The sequence below is a fragment of the Oxyura jamaicensis genome, chromosome 4 (assembly GCF_011077185.1).
Source record: "Oxyura jamaicensis isolate SHBP4307 breed ruddy duck chromosome 4, BPBGC_Ojam_1.0, whole genome shotgun sequence".
Lineage (NCBI taxonomy): Eukaryota > Metazoa > Chordata > Aves > Anseriformes > Anatidae > Oxyura > Oxyura jamaicensis.
In genome coordinates, this window is record NC_048896.1 from 23,966,776 (window position 1) to 23,983,900 (window position 17,125).

At 34.7% G+C, this 17,125-nt stretch overlaps 1 protein-coding gene across 8 annotated transcripts in view; it reads right to left on the reverse strand.

The window, feature by feature from the left end:
• The window catches only part of SGCZ (sarcoglycan zeta), a 447,021-nt gene that overhangs the window by 293,928 nt on the left and 135,968 nt on the right, over positions 1-17,125 (reverse strand). Inside the window, exon 1 of one of the 8 annotated variants that reach the window (XM_035323851.1) lies at positions 10,640-12,352. The exons of 5 other annotated variants lie outside the window; for them this stretch is intronic. The gene's annotated coding sequence lies outside the window, so the exon portion shown is untranslated. Of the gene's footprint in view, positions 1-5,039; positions 5,308-10,639; positions 12,353-17,125 lie in introns of those variants that run through there. 2 more of the 8 variants (XM_035323855.1, XM_035323856.1) reach the window with 2 other exon arrangements.

Sequence of the window (17,125 nt, forward strand, 5' to 3'; positions counted from 1 at the left end):
TTTTCTATATAGAGAAGTGCTTCTTGGTCCCCTCCCTCTAAGAATACTTGCCACAGAACTAACTGAATTTTATTAAAATGCATTCCTTGTGCTTATTTTTTCCTTGTACCAAAGAACCTAAGACAAAGGCTGGATGATTAACATTAGGCATATGAATCCATATTTAGTTATGTCCAATTCTATCGACTATTTTCTTATGAAAGTTCTTCCTTGAAATGTATTTATACATAAATATATAGGAATGCATATACGTATACTATCCTACTACACGGGAAATGCATTTATGAATATAAATACATAATCCAATTACAGTGTTGAATATCCATTAGTAACCTGAGAAACTCTTAAGTTCCTTAGTATAAATGTGAACACTATGACAGTATGTTCTCCTGAACTTCTGCAGAATTTGGTTAAATAGAATAAAATTTCTTATCCAGTCTGAGCAGCAATAATTCTTTACTTGGGTACCAAACCACACAACAAATTAAACAGCTTACTTGTGTGTTCACTTGGATGAAAGCTGCATATGATTTGGAGTGAGAAAAATAAATATTTTCTGTACAGAAAGGTTGAGATTATATTTGCTTCATATAATTATTCCATGTGCTAAAAACATATTGTGAATTCCACAGCATCTGGAGCATCAACTATCTATTGTAGAATGCCATCTCTCTTTCAATGGACAACCCACAAAACGTTAATAAACACTTTAACACTCAAAATAACTGATTTATAGTAGCTATAAATACTCGCTGTGTGACAAGAGTTTCAAGCATAAACAAAAAAGGAAATCCAGATGCCGTAATTAAACACTTCAAGGAAAAAGAATATTGTTGCTTAAGTAATTGTTAATCCTAAAGCATCCATACCATTTCTGCCATTTTTTTAGATAGGATATAGTTCTGTTACTTAGTAATACGTTTGTATATCAGCAACTATGAAATGCACCCCCATGTGACTTTACCCTAATAATTCTCTGAATACAGGTAGGAAGGTAAATCTCCTGATGAAAACAAATTCCAAATCTCAATAAATCAACCAGATAAGGAGAAAAAGATCAACATTTGCATTTAACATACTAGGTATCTGACTAAGAGCATATTGAATGATATGACAAAAGCATATACACACTATTTTTTAAGACCTCTAAGATGATTTATGTTTCAAGATAACCCAATTAAAATACCTTTCCCTCTCCCTGAGTGAACCTCTATGCAGTACTTTGGAGATATTTGATTTTACATGAAAAACAATCAATTAAAATCATATCGAGTGTAATACTTTCTATTCGTTTTCTAACAGGAAGACTTTCTACTTTCTATTCCATTTTCTTAAAATATCTGCATCAGCTCTGCATGTATTACTAACATCAATCTGCCCTCCTCAATTATCTACCGGCCAAATTAACAGTGAATAAGGGATAACAAAATTTACAATAATTCAAACTGTATTTATTATTAAAATAATAAAGAGAAACATATTTTATAGTTTCATTTTCTGAGAAGCAGGAAATGCACATAATAAAATGAATACATCGTATCATAATAAGCATCTCATTAGATATGCTATATTCTGTGTTAAAAAGCCACTGAAAGACCACTTGGTCTGACATTCTGCAAAAACTATGCCAGATAAAATCACTTGCCTTACTTTTGCATCCCACCTACAGTAGCTATTTGAAAAATTCAATGATTAGTAAAGTAATGGAATCTCCCTCATACTTGCAGACATGTTATTTTCAATTAAATGCAATCAACTTGTTTCTAATTTGAATCAGTTTAGTCTAAGCTTTGGAATCTTAAATCCCTTTCCAATTTTTTACCCTAGACTCAAAAACCATCTTTTGCTATATACCTTTCTCCCATGAAACTAAAAGTAATTTTGTTTCATAAATCAAAACAGCTTCTGGTATCTCCTTATCTGATGAGCTCAAATCCTTGCTTGTGACTGCTTCCTGAGCTCTTCCCAAAATTCTAAAATCTTTTAGATTTGCAGACAAGTAAATCGAACACAGTAGTTAGAAATGACATCACCAGTATCGTCAGAAAAGTTGTACAGCCTCTGAACTCTTTAGTATGTTTCTAAGTATGGGTCTCTAAAATACCATCTGAACAAGAGCAACAGAATTGAAGTTCTCACTTCGTTTCAGGGGCTGCTTGCCCTTCTGAATATCACTGAATCCTTGAGCAGGAACATGACTGTGTCCTTACCTACCTTCCCAGGTAGGCCTTGCAGACAGATACAATAAAATACATGCTTTCAGCCATGGTTTGTATTCCTTTAATTTAACAATGTTTTTTCATGGATGTTACAGAATTCTGTGTGTTTTCTAGCACTTTGAAGTTTCTATTACTATGTTCTTAGTACCTGTTTTGGACAGAACAGGTTAGTCAAAATGAATTGTTTCTAATTTGGAGTAAGTATGTATATACACGGAACTAGCTATACATTAAAAAATACCAACTGCATTCAATACGCCACCATTCAGCTTTGGTCTTTTTATTTATCTGCATATACATACGCATATTCAGAGAGAGGTAAAGAATCAAGAGTACTCAAACTGCCTGAATTTTGGCATTTCTTGAAAACTGACTGCTTTGCATGTTTTGTTGTTTTATTTACTTTTTTTCAGTTGCATGAAGATAATAGTAAAATGCAGCTTCAACCTCCACAAACTACATAATTCATTATTATCTGCATACAATTATTAGGGTGAAAAAATGAAAGAAAAAAAAAAACCTGCTATGGAACCACATGCACTGTGTTATTTTATATTTATGTTTATATGACCAGACGAAAGTTTTGAGCTGGACTTTGGCACTGTTGTACTCCATTCTATTCAATACGCATTAAGACAAAGATCCTGCCCTATGTGTACTTTTATCAACAAAAAGGCTGAAATACCTGCTGAAATAACTCAAGGCTCTACTAAAAGTATAGAAATTTACTGTGATTTTACAGAATCACCTGACAATACAAATGAAAATGGGGTGATGAGAGGTACGAATGCATATTTATACATATATGTGTATCATTATATAAAGGTTGTAGTACATACACCTGCATACAATTGTACACTACAGAGATGTATGCATAAGTATTAAGCACAAATAGTCACATTACATGGTTTTCCCCAATAAATATGCATCTTTGCATATGTGCCAATAGAAAATTGATAAAACTGAGTTGACTCAGTTCCTGCAGACACTGAAACAAAGTTAGGAAAAATTCTTTGAGGGGTAACATTAGGTGTATATGTTCACCTTTCTGTATAGTCCTCATGACAGGAGAAACATGAGAGAATAAAACAGAGTTGGCATTCAATTCTTATGTACATTCACCTGTAACAGTATCATGTAGAGCATCTATAGTAGAGGAATGGCACAGAGTGAAAAAAAATGTGTCATGAAGGCTCGCACCTGAACGCTTCAAGTTTCTTTCACGCAGCAGGGAGCACTGCTCCAGATAAGACTCTTCACAGAATGGAGAGGCTCTGTAATACCTGTGGCAAAAAACAGCTGTGTAAAATGCCACTAACTTGCTATTATATTTTTTTTTGTCCCTATTATTCACATTAGCTCAGCCTTAGGATGTTTTTCAGTGTTGTTTCTTAGACAGTAATAATTCATAATGCTATTAAGTTATTGAAATATTCACTTAAATATTAATAGTTGATAAAACTTTTTAGTTTTATCACTGACACCATGTCTGTCAGCATTCAAGACACATTCAGATAATGCCCGCAGTAATATGCTTTAACTTTTGGATAGCCCTGAAGAGTGGCAGTTGGACTTCATCATCTTTGTAGATCCTTTCCAGCTAAACTACTCTATCCTTTTCTAAAAAAAAAAAAAATACAAAAATCATCTACATAAAACTGAAGTTGAAGATAAAGTACCATTTCTGATTAACTTAATGCTCATAAAGTATATATCACAGAAAAAAAATAATTTAAACTAAAGCAGACACAACATCTAGTGTTACATATTTCTGTTCCTAAATTCAAGAACTGAATTTAAAGAATGGGTTAAGAGAGTTTTTTTCTACCCCAGTTATTTCTGGACTCTCCTTCCCATTCCTTTTATCATTTGCAGTTTCATACTGGCTTTATCAGCCAAGGAGAAATAAGTCTTTGGTAAAAGCTGTTGCTACGATAATGAGGAATATTCGATTTTAGAAATGAAACAGCAGCCACAGTATGCTAGTAAGAAAGGAATATTGTCCAATAGTTAATGCCACAGACTTAGATGCAAGAAATCCAGAGGCTATTATGGCCCTTTGAAACATACATCTAAAACATAAGGCTCTGTTTTGGATTACAGAACTACTAGTAACAACTAAAATGCATGTTGAAAGGAACAACATACACATACGCAAATTTGTCTGCACATGGGACCTGCCAACAGAATTCATCATTTGCTATTTCTTAATCTCAATACACAAGCAAAAATAGTATTTTTCCTGGACTAGCAAAGATATGGTGAAGGTGAATAAAACAAACACAAGAAATACACATTCCTAAAGCTGCTGGGGATGGAGGGAGAGAGATAGTGAGGATGAAAGAAGGAAGGAGAGGTCTTAAAACTTAATACAGGTAAACTTGAAGTGTCAAAGTCTTGCAGCCACAAGGTTTTCCATTTTTCAAGCATATTAATGGTTACAGAGCATGCATGATATATAAAAAAAAACACACTGATTTGTCTTACTTTGAAGCTCTATTAAATGTCAGCCTTGTTTTCTCAAGAGATCAACGTTGTTACTCTATTTTCTCTTTCCAATTAATCTCAATCTAGTCATATTCATTTAAAAACTGTATCACGCTTGATGTTTAATGCATTAATATAAACCCAGATCTTTTCTTTGCTAGTGACGTTATTTTTTTTACATTTTCTCCTCCTTAAAAGTGCAATTTTAAATTGGTATATAAGGATTGGACACAATCCTAGTAAGACTATATTATTTTTAAAAAGCAGTGGGATTTTCACAATAGCTACTCTTGATATAAATATCCATATTTAGATTTCCTGCACAAAACTTACCTCTACAGCTTATGCAGGAATGCACAAATCTTCCCACTCATTGCAAATTCAAAGCCATATTTGCTGGATCCATTCAACCAAAATCATAGTTTCATGAGTCTTTTTGTGTTTCCTCAGTCCTGGTGATTAGCAGCCACTGCCACACATAAGTTTGAGCAACTGAGAGTAAACATCAGAGGAACACCTGCTTTAAAACAGAATCACACGAGCTACCTCCTGAACAGAGTTGTGCTGCCTACAGGTGTTTGAAACACAAGGGATGCTCCAGGTATGCTATCCCCAAAATAAGCAAATGGTATTCACAAACAAACATTAGCAAGCTATTCAAAATGTATTTAATCATAAGAATTTATGCTTTGCATGAGAAATAATTGCAAATAATCTCTAAGAAGCTTAAAATGTCTGGCAGAACGCTGCCCTGATACAACTTGATTGTTACAAATAGAGTGTTAGATTTCAGCTCTCAGGTGGCAAGATTGTTTTGGTTTGCAGCTTTTATAAAGCAATTTCTCATTAAATTGGATCTCTCATAAAAATCTTAAGTGGTATTTAAAACACAGTTTATATATTAAAGGGTTCTTGAATTTATCCTACGCCTCTATAAAAATGTTAATTAAAAATATACCAAGGGACTTTAATATTTCCTAAACATGCATTATGCATCATAGACAAAAGGAACACGAGTCTCTTTTTCACATGGAAGTTTTTACATCAACTTCATGATCAAGTGATTTTTGTTTCTATACATCTCAGGCACAGTCTGACAACAGATGTACTGAGCAGTTACTCGGCATGCTAAGGAGTCTCAGCATCAGCTTACTGCCTTCTCCACTATTCCCCAAATCCCCAAGTGCTATAGCAGCACTTGGGTTCAGGAGAGCTGCAGCACAAAATTAGTGTCATTGCTACCTGGTGTTGGCAACCAGCATAGACTGGTCATGATGGGATTTTAAGGCTTCTGCAAGGAAATGCAACTGGGGAAGCCATCTCATTATACCTAACCAGGGCTTCTCGTTTGTGCTCCTGGTGAAGCATTTCATCCACAAGGGCTGCACTGGCACAACCCCTGAGATTTGGGAACCATCTACTTTCTCCTTTAAACAAAGCTGCAACAGACAACAGAGCAGAAGACTACATCCATAAAAAGTGAGGAAAATTCAGCTGCTAATGGCCAGTCTCATTAAAAGCTGTTACGTAATTTAGAGATTTTTTTTCCAATTACTGTTGTCAAAATAAATGTACAAATGGCATAAAGTACCTTTTGCGCTATAACATTCCCTCTTCAACATACAACCTTCTAACATCTCAGCAAACAGCCTAATTCTTATTAAAAAGCAACACATATGACACCGTTGGCAGTTCACTGCAGCACAGCAGAATATCATGTATACCACTCACTCTTGTTTTGTGGTTCAACCTTTGCTAATCCCTGTGAAGCTGCAGTGATAAATTCCAATGAGCAGTTCTGAGCTACTAGAAAATCAGCTCTCCAGGATATTCTCTTTCAAACTTAACCAATAATGAACACAAAGATATGCTTTTCCTTTTGGTAATGCAAATAGATTGCCAAACCCAATATTACTAACAATAGTATTACAATGCTCAGCACAATTTTGTACTCATTTCTCTTTGAGAAAACAGAAAAATGAAAAAATGTAAACAATGATGTAATTTCAGTTTGGAAAAGAAACTGCTATTGCATGCTTTATGCTATAACAAAGTGCAGTTGTCAATTGATAAAAAAGAAAAGCTGTTCTGGATGGGCAGACAGTTGTTCTACATGGATCATGGTTTTGGAGGAACCGTTTTGCCACTGAATTTAAGGTAGGTGAAGAGAAAGAGGAAAAGAGAAATTTAATTTTTTCTGGGTAGACAAAAGCAAAAGAAATAAAAAGCTAACAAAATCTGAGTTCTATACATAAGCACAAAAAATGTCAAAAATGTATTTTCTTCATGAGAAAAACAAAAGGTAGCGTTCCTCACATTCTGCTTTTTTACATTATATTTAAAAGTGGTGTGAGTAATTAAATGTCTTGACATTGGACCTGCTTCTAATTAGTCGCAAAAGAGATGAGGGACCAAGCACACAATTTTCTAATAATTAGAAGAGTGAATGACTTATGAAATCCACAAATCAAAATGTTTAAATAATAGAATGACCACCTTTCACACACCTTACAATGGACTGTCAAAATAAATGTCATAGTCCTGTGTTTAAGTAGAAGGTGCCAGTTACTCACCTTCTTCACAGAGTTTCTCTTCCTTAATCTTTAAGGCAAAAAGGCAAAACGCTTAATCTTTAAGTCAAAACGGATGTTTTGACTTAAACTCCCCAGTCAAGTACCTTCTCCTTCTTCCTACAAAGACTTTGCAACATAGACTTTCACCAAAGCAAGGACCCATGCCATTCATGAGACCCAAAGCTGTCCCTGATGTCATGCTTAAGGTTCCACTGAAATGAGAAGCTGCTAAGCTTTTGCTAAAACTTGGGGTATTCTCACTCTCTCCTCTGGTAGAGGGAAATGCAACTTTTCTGCCTCTGCCCTACAATCAGTCAGGTTTCCTTACCCCTTGGTTTGCTCAACCTGGGCACAGCTCCCTGTGTATGTATTGATATGATAGCAGAAGTGTAACAGGATAGCATGGAAATAGAAAAACTAGTTTTCAAAGTCTTTTCCTAAATAAGTGCTGTAAGAAATTATGAAATCACCTAAAACAAATCTTCATCCATCAAAGTAAACTTTTCCAGACCTCTACCACCATCCATGGTGTTAGAAATCCACGCACTCCTTTCCTTTACCTTATTTATGAAATGGAAACATTTCAGAATCTGTTGTTGTCTTCCTGGCTATTACTTCCACACAGGACAGAAATAAACAAAACTTGTACTTTAAGGTAAAATACCCATTCTCCAGGTGTCACCCACGACAGCACGTAAAATATATCCTTTCTAACTCTAAACAATATTTACCTGCCCTTGTCACACTCAATACAGTAGCAGTGCCATCATGTTTCCAGTCAGATTTCTCCATCCTGTATTTAAGGCCACTATACTCTTTCAGGTTGTACTTTTATTTTTAGTTGTTTTGTGGGGTTTTTGTTTGTTTGATTTTGTTTTTTGTTTGTTTGTGTTTTTTTTTTTTTTTTTTTTGAAAATAATCTTAGATCTGACCTTAAAAATGGCTTCACTTGAACTTTCAAAGTAGTGAGCAGCTTTCTATTCAGCTATTTTAGTAGAAACCTGTACAGTGGTCCAATTGGAAGTCTACCTAGTGAAGAAACTGATGAGTTCTTTTTAGCTTAGTGTGCTCTTCCATACATTTGTATAGCAGCAAAATTCAGGAAAATGATTTTATGAAATCATCCACTATTGTACAGAAATTGACAATTTGTTTCAACTGTCTATGCTTAAACTGTGTAAGATTACTGACCTCAAAGTGTATTTCACAAAACTGTATTGGTGAGATCTCAGACATGAACCCATAAAAAAGTAGTGCATCAAAAAGCAATCTGATATAAAGAAGCAAGAATATATCTTACTATTGATGCTGGGTAACAACAGCTCACAGTTAACACTTGTATTTTTGAAAACAACTTATTTTTGCAGAAACTATCCTTATTTGGCAAAATAAATACATAAATAAAACCAAAAGACTTGCTATAATCCATGGCGTAGATGATTTTACTTTAGGTTTAAAAATGAAGTATTTTATTACACTAGACCACAAAATATAGGTTAACTAGTAGCCTCTATCCTAAATTCACATATATATACTGACAAAATTCATAATGATTTTAAAAACGTTATAAAATGAGAAAAATAATCAGCAACTGTTCATTTCTAATAAGCATGATACATAAAGCTTCCAGAGACAGGGTTTTCTTGACCTAGCAACAACACTTACACAAAGCTGGTGACCATCATGCAGGATGAAAGTTAAATTTATGTAAAAGCTCTAGCCAGGGGATAATTATTGATATTGTAGTCAATCTGTTCACTTACTTTAACTGTATGTAACTTTTATTACTATTATTATTTACTTGCTAAATGATTTTAGATCTTTTATTAAAAATCCACACATTTTGCTTTCAGTTCATTGCACATCCTCTTTCTCCTCCACAGCCAGGAAGTATTTCAAACACTTTCAGTTTCAAAGAACTGTAACCTTATCATTTTCTAATGCACATACTTTTATCAATGCTTTCAGTCACTAGAAACAAAAGCTTGAATTATTAGTAGCTTTTTAAGTTAATGAAGTAATTACAAAACACCAAATCATTTCTAAATCAAGGTCTCTGAAAAAGACACATTCTAGAGCTAAAATACCTCTGAGAAGTCTGCAGTCTCTTACACAAAATATCAGACAATACAATCAAATGGATCCCTGGTGATATAGTTCACTATTCCAAGAGAAAAACACCGCTATAACATTTAATAATGGTCCCTCTATGACCTGAATTTTAAAACATCAGTATTGTTCCCAAATTGAGGGAGCTCTGAAATGAATGAAGGCTCACAAAAAAAAAGAAAAGAAAAAAAAGAAAAAAAAATATCAACCCTCTTAAAGGTAAAAACAAAAATGAATTAAGTTCTATGAAAGTCCTAATTCACTATTCATGGAATGCAAATAAGCATATTTTCAGAAGTTAGAAATACTACCCACGCCAGGAAAATACCATAAATATGCAAAATATAATTTATCAATATTTTTAACATTGAAACAGATATATGTAGATGATTATACTGACCGTGTAAAACATATAAATGAATATCCAGCATTATTACAAAACTTTCACATATTTTACAGCGTTGAGTTTATCATTACAATGAGCCATTGCTTTTAAATTACAAAACTTGCATCTGGCTTTGCACGAAGAAACATGCAATATATCATGTTTTGGTAAACCTCTGTGAATAAACCACACAAGCTCATTTAAGCTAACAGAATTTGGGAGGGGGAAAATTTATCCCCCAGACTTTATGAATTGTTTCTTTCCTTCTGAATTGCTCCTCATTAACATGAAAAAAAGACTTGATAACCACAACACAATGACTTGGTAACAGAACATTTCTTGTCTGTAAGGGTGCTGGAATGGGCACCCACTAGTGAAAAACTGCTGAAAGATCATTTAACCCTGCCAGCTACGTCTCCAGGAGGAGGCACAGAAATCCAGAATAAAAGCCAATGTGACCCCAACTGCTGCAAGTTGATTAGTGATTGCTCTCTTATTAAATAAATAAATAAATATAAATAAATAAATAAATAAAGCCTGTTTACTGAGTCTTGATGCAAATACTGCCCGGCTTACTCTGACTCTTGCTTGGTGTCTGTGTGTGTGTAGGGCTGTGTGGGCTAGTGCCCCTTTCCTCCTAGCTTTTGAAGAACCACCAACTCCACTATTGCTGACACAAGAAGCACAGCATCAAGAAAAAAATAAAGCCAACAATAAAAAAAAGTACAAAGAGGTCTAGGAAACAGGTGCTTTGCATATGGAATATGCATATGCCCTAAGAACCATTTTGGCTCTGGCTGACAAAATGGCTACATCGTACTCCCTCCCTGGGAAGGAAAAGCTTTGCCCCCCTAGGCCTTACTCACTGTCCAGCCATGTAAAGGTGTCTTCCTCAGACAGTGATGGAGACCAGAGGGAGCAGCAGGAAGAATTTTGCTGTAGCTGACAAAGGATGGATGGGAAATGAGTGTGCATTGCAGCACCTGCACCCCACTTGGGAGAACAAGGGGCAGTGGCACCCTGGCCCAGTAGAAACTTCCAGAAGCAAAGCAGTAGACCTGTAAGGGCTGGCTCCCTGTAGGGTGAGGCGTAGGCCAGCTGGCCTCCCTAGGAGTGGAGAGAAAAACCTTGTCTGAGGAACCACAAGGGGATTTTGAATGGATTTTGCAGTAGGGGAGTGTCTGTAGGCTGACAGAAAACCCATGGAAAAGGACTCACCCTTGCAATGACACAGTGAAGGAGGGAAAATTGGTTCACCACCTTCTTCAATTTTATTCCATCTTATCCAGCAGATCTGCGGTTTTCCTATATTACAGGTCACCTAAGTCTAACAAAAATCAGTTTTAAAGATTATAAAGCTTTGGTGTTTTAGAAAGGGGCAGGGCTTGCTTATTGTGCCTGTGAGATGATCTCAGGCCCTACTTCCTATATCAGTTTACTTAGCAAAATGGATTCAGGCAGAAAATCAATACAGCAGCAGCAACTTTTAAAATTACTCAGCCTGATCTGAAAAAGTGTGGACTCCCAGAAGAGACAAACCCCAAAATATTATGTACAATGTATTGTTCTAGGGAATCAAAACAAGCATAGAAAAAAAGAAAATCAATAGTCTTTCAGCCACATGTAATTTCACAGTATCAAATATGTGCAAATATTTGTGGCAAACATTATTGTTTTTATAGCAGATGGGTCAGTTGAAAGCAGTTGGAGCTGGTAGAATAGAAGGTTCACTGTTTATTGATATAGGCTCTTACCTTACTTTCTACACTTTACCCTGCGTGAATACAAGCTCAGCTTGAATGGCAGAGCATCAGCCATTTTCTCCTGAGCTCTCTCCACTGCATCTTACTCCCCAGATAATGGCAAGTCAGGGGGATAAATCCATCTGCTGGAGCAGAAATTCAAAAAAGTAAAAAGAGAAAATGCACTTCTGGCAGCTCTGCAGCTTCTTTCTAGCTGCTAGACTTCTTTCCAGCTTTGGAGAACTCAGGAGAGAATTTGTTACCATGTGCATGGGGCTGGTTACATGAACCTTCAAAGTGTGTTCAATGGACAGGGTGAAAGTGAAATGCAACTCATTATAAAACTCTGTTTCTGAAGGTATTAAACTTAGTTCAACATACTAGTTCTTACTATAAAGCAATCAGTAATATAACCCCTAGAGATTGCATTAGAAATCTTTATTCCTTTATTTTATAAATTTTTCACAGAAACCAGTGTGATATGATAATATTAATGTTCTCAGCAGTTAAGAAGTGTCACAAATCTCCCAGTTTGCTTGCTGTAAATGTGATTTTCTATTTGTGAAGGAAAGGAGAGAAGGTGAAGGCAAAATAAAGTGTTAGAAAAGTACATTGATGGGAGAAAGGACCTCACTATGCATGTGGTTATCTTTTTAAGAAAATGATGATGAAAAGAAAAGAGCAAAATACACAATTGAGTATGTGCTGCAAAGCCCTCAAGCTACCTAATGAGTCTGATACATAAGTAGGTGGGATGCAGTGGTGCTGCTGCCACCTGTGAGGAGCCCAATATGCTGCCTGATAGCAGTCTCTGCTCTAATGTCTCTTTTTCCCTAGAGCTATAGTAAGTAGCACAGCTGGGTTATTACTGACAGATCAGATGAGGAGTACTGAGGAGTGCTTTCTGTGTGGGAATGTAAAACACCCAAAGGATAGCAAGATGAGCCTTTGGAGAGTGGTGCTAGAGTTCTCATCATCACAGAGATCAACATTTTGTTCAAGTCCCACTAATCTTGATTGTATCCTTTACTCCTTTTAACATGACCAAAAGGAGAAAAGGGATGAGAGAATACAATCAGAGAGGTAGAAAATTGTTTCAAATGATAAATATCCAATAACAAAGACTGAACAGAAATTTTAAATGAATAATGGATTAGGTGACTTTTATAATGAAAAAAGCAGCAGAGCCACCACATTCTATTAGATGGCAATAATAGTAATCATAATTTAAAAAATAAAAATAAAAATAAAAAAACATGGTTGGGAAGGCCCGTAAGAGAATGATAGCCTATGAAACTGGCAATATCATTTAAGGCCAGGAAGAGTTGACAGAGGCAGGCCAAAGTGATATAGGCACGGGACAAAGAAGGAGAATTCTACTGAGAGGAAAAACACTTCGAAATGAGAGGAAAAATAATTCAAAGTGAAATTCTGTGGGGAAAAATAAATAAATAAATCCATACTGTTTAGTAAAAACAGCTTGAAATTTGGCAGCAAGAACATAAATGGAAGTCTCAACACACTTCATCACAATGCAGTGTTAGTTCATGCAGTAGCAGTCCTCAAACATGCTTTTATCAGTTAACCCAATGTACACAATAGGCACACATCTTGTCTCATTTCAGACAGTGTTGTTTACAAAGAGAACAGACTGACTGAAAGTAACATATTTCCATCTGATAAGCTAGAGGCTTTTACACATAATCAAGTTTAATATACAAGCTGATCCCATGTTATCTGATTAAATATATTAGAGTTTATCCAAATAAAATATTCAAAGCTGAACTGTGAAAGAAACGAGATGACTCAGAAATATTTCTGTTTTTCTAAGTTACTTCCAGCCTTTCAACCATTTCAAATGTCTAGTGTGATCAAAATACGAAGCATTAACATTTAAAATCATAATATTCAGCTTCATGAAATATCTAAAGCAACTAAGTCATACACACAGGCTAGAGAAAGTAGCATGCAAGTAATAAACGTAAGTATAATGAGTGATTAGAATCAAGAAGACAGACAGTGAACCTCTACTGCAGAGTAGGACTTCTCAGGGCTCATGAATTTAACTAAGCAGAGTCTTTTCCCATTACAGTCAAAAACAAGTCAGAGTCATTTAGTATATTGAAATCCCCCCATAATTAGGCTTGTTCACTAAACCTGGAGAATACATTCATCTTAAATACTGGGACTACTATGACTACTTTCCATATAACGACTACTTCATACTGTTGTATTTGGTGTGACATGGAGAATCTACTGTACTGTTTGGTCTTCTGGATTTCACCCATAATTAACTTTATCAGCTCTTTGACCAGCTAGCTCATGAAGATGGTTACCTTAGCAAATGGGGTTACCCTTGCAAATGGGATTAGAGGTGAAGGACATCATTTGGCCTGGGCTATACAACCAATAGGAAGGCAATATCTAATGGTAGTCATTTTCAATGTTTTTGTTTGTTTGTTTGTTTTCCTAAGAATAGCTATCAAAATTGGAATGAAAGGAAACAGCTTTGTGACAAATTAAAACCTAGTTCAGTCAATTAACGTTTAAGCATATTTTCAGCAAATGTGAGGAAGTATTAATACAGCTTCACATTTTTCCACTCTCATTATACATGAATTTCAGTAGACTCCTGCCAGACTTTCAAGTCCTTTGCCTTGGCACTGATAATCTGTACTGTTTCTGGCAATAAAAAGAATAAAATAAAATAAAATAAATTGTTCTCACATTCAACAGACTTACTCAGGCTTTTTCCTGTTCAAGGAAGTGCTGATGTTTGATGCTTAAATGTGGCTGTTTCCATTTCAGAAAATCTACATAGTTTTGTGCAGACTTTCAGTTTCCTTCTTTGAAATATTCGATTTAATGTTAGAATTAACCCTGGGATCTACACTATTACATATTGTGGACATTCAAACATTGGGTTTCTCACCAGTTTCCCAATTTACGTAGCATATTGCATAGATGTATTGATTACAAATGTCTGTTTTCCTCTGCGTAATAACTTGTGACTAACCTGTTATCAGCAGGGGGGAGAGGCCTTGGCATAAAAAAGAAAGTCATTCTAGCTACCTCTTAGCAGTATGTCATGCTCATACATATTCTTCTAAGCTCTAGCAGAAATAATTTTGAATCTTAGAAAGATGTAACTATCATATTTTTTCTCTGTCATTTATCACCAATGCTAAACTCATTTTCTATACACATTTTTTGCTGTTTATCAAGGATACACACTTCTAATACTTCAAAAATACAGTATTCAGTTTTGCAATATAGATTATTTTTTTCAACCTAAGGAACAATCTATTGCGCTGTGATAAATTTAAACTTGGAAAACAACTTTCTGGAATCAGAACAACATGAAACTTTTTTTAAAAAAAAAAAATTAAAAATACTCTTTTTTAATTTAAAAAATACATTTGCAGTTAATGTGCAACATTTAAAACAATATTCCTGGGGGGGGTGGGGGGGGGGGGGTTGGAGTCTGTACTTTTCAACTCGGAAAAAACAAATGTGTTAGTAGGTAGCAGCTATGGGACTAATGATCCAGGAGAGTAGCATAGCCATTAGTATGATTGCTTTCACTGCTGAGAAAAGCATCATATACAACAGTTGACACCTGAGACACAATATAGCTAGTTCTAAAAGATAGGTTGAAGGAAATGAAGTGGATGCCCTATTTGACTCATAATTGTTTCCTAAACTTTTAATTCCCTTTCAGTTTTAAACTGCTCAAGTGTAGCTCAGCTGAATTCTGGTGGGCTAAGAGTGTAAACAAGTTCGTAATTTGCAAACACAATCTGTTACAAATCATAGGTACAATGCACACAAGCTCCTGTCTTCCAGAAAGCTAGCACACAATTTATTACATAATTTTTCATATGTACCCCATATTTTGCCACATCCGTAGGTTTAAAATATTGCTGTTATGACTAGCTGGAAAAAGGTTACCAAAATGAAGTCTCAAGGGTTACATGTGTCTATCAGTATATTAATGACATGATTTTCTTCCTCTGTCTCAGCAATACAGAAAAGATTCCTTATTTTGAAATTGTCATTTGTGCTGAATAAAGATGAAATGCTATGCATCCTGCATTGAGGCAATTTAATGCAAACTGACAGATACTTACGTTTACATTGAATTTTAGTCTCTGGACTATGAATTCAAAGTTTGCAAGTATATGCAAATTATTTGTTATGAATATCTGACCAAAGAAAAATAACAAAACAGTTCCCTTCCTTTTCCTAATAAGTGAACTTACATATACTTTAAAAAATAAAAATAAAAGAAAAAATACCATATTTCCTCAGAAAACAAGACTCAGGAAATATTAGGAGTTGCACATCATAAAAAATGTACTTCAACAAAACAATCTTCAAATTAGCAAAACTTGCTAATATTTTATAATATTAATAAATAATAATAATAAATAATTATAATAAAGCATAATATTAATAATTAATAATTGTTGTCTTTGGAGTCACTTTTTGCACCTATGCTCCCTCATTCTCATTTTCTATCTCCTTTTCTCCCCCTCTTCCCCCTTTCTCCTCCCACCCCTCCCTTCTTCCTCTCTCTCTCTCACTTTTTTTTTTAACTATGAAAATTCTAGATGAGCATTTCAGAAGAGTCCAGAATGAATATGGTTTGAATACTGTGAAGCATTTTTATTAATAAAATTAATAAATAATAATAATAAAGCATAATAATAATAAAAAATAAGTACATTAATCATAGAATGGCTTGAGTTAGGGAGTTAGGGTTGGAAAGGACCTTAAAGAATATACACACTTTGTAGTCACTGTAAACCAAACCATTACATTTTTTTATCCCCCCCCGATTTTGGAAGAGAAATAAGATAAGAGCACAATAGATATGAGTCAGTTTTTTATGTGAGTAACATTAGAATAAATCTTATCAGGAATTTGTCCAGATAATTTCCTAACAAAAGAAGCTTCAGAAGTTTATTACACTCAACTTTAATAGGAGCTTTTGGGGGCAAGAGAACAGATGAATAGAAAACCTGGGGCAAATCTTTTTTTCTACTTTATTTTTCTTAAATTGAGCTGGCATTCTTAAAATATGATGGTATAGTTTTTAAGGTAGATTACAGAAAGTCTTAGATTAAGTACTGTGTATGGTTTTGTTGGGTTGATGCTACCTGCCTTTCTTAGGTTGCTCAAAAGGCAGCATTGCTGAAAACAAGAAGAGGAAAAAAATCAATTAAAAATTGAAGCGATACTGACTAAAACCAAGGCAAAACTATATTCTGTAATGAATTCCTGTTTTTTCTATTCTTATATTAATAAGTTGCGAACATTGTATGAATAACTTAGTAGAGATCGGTACGTACTTCTCAGCTCTTTTCATTTCTTAAGAAACACACCTATGCATCTTTCTAGATACATAGAAAGTACTTTTGAATAAAAAAATATGTGTTGGGTGACCTTTTTGTGCTTTCCTATTCTTTTAAACTTCTCTTAAATTTATTTTAAATATTTATATTACCAAGCAAAGAAGGTACTTCCTACAGACATGGATGCATCTAAGTCATCTAGTCATCTGTTTATTTTAGTGAAAGGGATTTAAATAATAATCTTAAGCAACTA